Source organism: Henckelia pumila, chromosome 3, assembly GCF_033568475.1.
Source record: "Henckelia pumila isolate YLH828 chromosome 3, ASM3356847v2, whole genome shotgun sequence".
Taxonomy (NCBI): Eukaryota; Viridiplantae; Streptophyta; class Magnoliopsida; order Lamiales; family Gesneriaceae; genus Henckelia; species Henckelia pumila.
Genome location: NC_133122.1, coordinates 193990050 through 193994152, shown reverse-complemented (window position 1 = coordinate 193994152; position 4103 = coordinate 193990050). Strand labels below are relative to the sequence as shown.

At 30.7% G+C, this 4103-nt stretch overlaps 1 long non-coding RNA gene across 1 annotated transcript; it reads right to left on the bottom strand.

Moving 5' to 3' along the window:
* Nucleotides 1-1174: 1174 nt before the first annotated feature.
* Nucleotides 1175-2132, bottom strand: LOC140893428 (uncharacterized). The gene is made up of 2 exons (XR_012153138.1): nt 1900-2132; nt 1175-1598 (listed from the first exon to the last, which is right to left on the bottom strand). It is a non-coding gene; the product is annotated as an uncharacterized lncRNA (long non-coding RNA).
* Between the last annotated feature and the right edge of the window lie 1971 nt (nt 2133-4103).

The following is a 4103-nucleotide window of genomic DNA, read 5'->3' as shown; positions in this document are numbered from 1 at the left end:
CGTCTCAAAATTTGAAACTATGTAGCAAATAGCAATGCATAGTTAAGATAAATTATGAGCGGAAACTAAATAATAGAAAAAGGGAATTTTTCCATTTATGTGAAAAATGTTGAAAAAATACGATAATTTTCAACGCAGAGTATTTAGCTAATTAATGTTTTGAAAAACGAAAAGGTTAAATAACTTAATATTACTTTTTCTTATAATGTTTTATGTCGCTTAAAAGTTTAAAAAGACATTGGATACTATTTTCCGTGGCAAATTTGGACCAAAATATGGTTTCAAAAGATCAAAGTAAATGTAAGATATTCGTCTTAGTTGGTTAATTAGTAGGTAAGATCTTCATTTATATTGTTAGGAGTCTGTACCTCTACAATGCACATGATTTAATTTGCTCAGTGCAGTTTACCTAGTTAACGTGGTTCGTTGACTATTGCACTAATTAACTCGAAGATTTACTCAATGCACATTGATATGATGTGTGTGTGTAACAAAAACTAAATTAAAGTATTTTCCTTCAATCCAGATTTAAAAACATTAAATAGGTTGTTTGCGAAATCAGATCATTTTACTTCAACGAGTTGTGGCTTATTAAAATAAAATAAAGAGTTATAAGAGTACAACAATATTTTCTTTCAATCCAATTTAAAAAGGAAAAATAAGTTTTTTGGTCAATTAACTTGTCCATGTTTTGGTTTTGGTCCATTAACTTTTTCGATGTGGGTTTTAGTACACTAACTTTGCATTTTCATTGTTTTTTGGTCCAACTGTGTACGTGTCAACTTTTGATTGGTTCAAAATGATGACATGGACAATCAAAAGCTGAAACGTATGCAGTTGGACCAAAAAAACAGTGAAAATGCAAAGTTAGTGTACCAAAACCCACATCCAAAATGTTAATGGACCAAAACCAAAAAAAATAAAATTACTGAACTAAAAAACTTATTTTTCCATTTAAAAATTAGAGATCTACTTTTAACAAGGTGTAGCTGATTAAAATAAAATCAAGAGTATATTATACGCTCGAGTCAATTACTGATCATAAGCCATGCATGCAAGAAGTTTCAGAGTTTGAACTGTTAATGAATATAATTAATATTTTAGAGTTAGCGTGGCAAATCATTGATCAAACCGTTAATTCTATCATGAGTTGGATAATACTCATAAAAGTAGATTGAACACTGGCAAACAAATTTTATTATAGGTGATTTTTGCATGCAGCAAAATTCGAGTATGCACGTACACATACAAGCACAATATATATGACACACACCACGGCACAATATATCAAATGTTAACTCTACACACGAACTGATACCGAGCTAATTATACAGATTGTTTAATTAGCTCTTTGGTTCAACATAAACCTTATTCATAAGCAAACAATACTGCAGAATACTAGCCAGCACGCGGTATAGCCGACGCCTAACAGTGAGGCCAGTGCTTGCACTTTTTTGGCTTGTGCTTAAAATGTCCATCTGCTTCTCCTGATTCTTCTTCATGGTCGCCGGTGCCCTCGTGGTGGCACGGAGGGTGGTGGCAATGCCAGTGGTGGTGGTGGTGCTCTCCACGCCATCCATCCGCTTCAGCGTCGCTCTCTTCCAAAAATCCAAGCAGTTAGATATATGCATCATGAACATATATATATCCACTTCACCAATTGATCATGGAAAGATTATACTAAATAATATTAAATAACAAGATACATGCATCTTATTATTGACACAAAAGAAATAATGATAGTATGCGAGAGACAACTTCTAGTAAATATTTCTCAACTTTTACTTAACATAACAAAAAAACTAATAAATGCTTTCTAAAAACTCTTTTAAACACTACCGAAGACGAACAAAGAGTCAGCATTAAGGAAGCTGCGCGCTATAAAATGTTTGAACTCACTAGTTTCAGTGACCGTCGTCGTCGCGGGATCAGCTCGAGCAGCAAGTGAAACCATGCTGGAAGATATCAGCATCATTACAGCAAACAGAAGGCCAAGAAACATTAAACTCTTGGAACCCATTTTTCTACACAGTATATATTATTGGTGTAATATTGAAGTTCTGATCAAATCTTTTGATGAAAAATGTTTCCAAGAGTTGTCCCAATTTATAGGCGAGCTTCTGCATACAACGATTGACTAGTTGGATATATAGAGGAGTCAAGATTTTATGTATAAATAATCAAATAATATATATGATCAGTTTCATCTGAGGAAGTAACTATTTGTTTACTCTTTTTTAATTTCTTGTATCACAATTAATCTCCATGACCAGGCTTAATTATATTATCTCCAAGTTATATATAAGTACAGCTTAATTGCCTGCCGTCGTATATACGAGTCAATAGACCGCATAAGTGGACAAGTATGTTCTTTGATCTGATGATCAGAAGAGCTATTTAAATTATAATAAATCTTAACATGCATGTAAATTAAATACATTCTAAAATTGAAATAATGTAGTTTTAAAAAATATTATAACGGATGATAATTATACAACTCAAATATCTTGTTTTAATGGTTTGTCACAGTTGGCTGTAAGAAAAAAAACAAAACAAACAAAAAATATGTTCTCAAAAAATGAGCTCATCAATTTCCTCGAATGTGTATCTAAAAATAAACATTTATATTATTATATATAATATATGTAGAGAACACTTTAATTCGATGGTTGATTGATTCATATTTCAATTATAGCACGATAGCCAGTAGTTTCTTATTATTTCCGGCGAATTCATGTGTGGGTAATTAATTTTAAAATAGAAACTTCAATAATTTTTTAATTAAATATTACGTGAAAAAGATTATTGTGAGAAAGTAGGTAAGATATATATGTAGATAAAATTTGATACGACAAGAAATGGAATTCTAATTAGTCAAAAACTTGAGAAAGTGAGATTTGATTGATTCAAATTAAGACGGCTAATCATAATATAAAATATTATCCCTAATTTTTATTTGTAAAATTATGATAAACTTTGCTAAAGACTTCAACGTGAAAACTGAAATTTATAAATTTATTAGGAAAAATAAGTTTTTTGGTCCATTAAGTTGTCCATGTTTTGGTTTTGGTCAATTATCTTTTTCGATATGGGTTTTGGTACACTAACTTTGCATTTTCAGTGTTTTTCGGTCTAACTGCATACGTGTCAATTTTTTATTGGTTCAAAATGATGACGTGAACTAATCAGAAGCTGACACGTATGCAGTTGGATCAAAAAACACGAAAAATGCAAAGTTAATATACCAAAATCCCATCCAAAAATTTAATGGACCAATACCTAAATGAGGTAAAGTTATTGAACCAAAAAACTTATTTTTTTTTAACATAAATAGGATTTTCAATATATATGAAAATTGAACTTCATAAATAAATATTAATTATTTTACTTTGCTAATTAATTTAGGATAATTGTGTAAACTATCTGTGATGTACCGAAATGGTTGAAAACGTCATATGAAATAATTTTGAACAATTAACTCTGTACTTTTACAAATTTTAGTGCATACACTCTAAGTCCTCATTTAGTCAAATAAAATTACATAAAGTCGAAATCGTCCCCGCTTTGTACCTGCGTCACGTAAGTTTTCCTTTGTTTTTAAGGTCATTGAACTTCGATCGACGGTTTCAAGTCGAGAATGAAAAATATAACAGGTGAAGAGGAAAATGATTTTTCTATATATACTGGTATTTAAGGGTACTTTAGACATTTATTTTCGTTAAATACATAATCATTCATTTATTTGTACTAGTACACTAAGCACATAAATTACATGTGCACATAATATAATTTTATAAAAATAATAATTAAAAATTAAGATAGTGGGATAGTGGGGATAAGATGTGGAGTTTTTAAATCCTAAATTAGATTTTTACCTTTTTATCATTGAATATATTTGAAAGAATTATAACGATAAATTTGAAAATCTATTAAAATGACCAAAGTTAGTTACTCTAATGACTTTATCAATTATAATATAGTAAAGATTAGTCAGCGCGTGGCTTGCAAACACGGGCAGACCTATGTGGAGGGTTGGACCGGGCTTCAGCCCAGAGTCTTAGCCCACACACACACACACACACACACACACACACACACATATA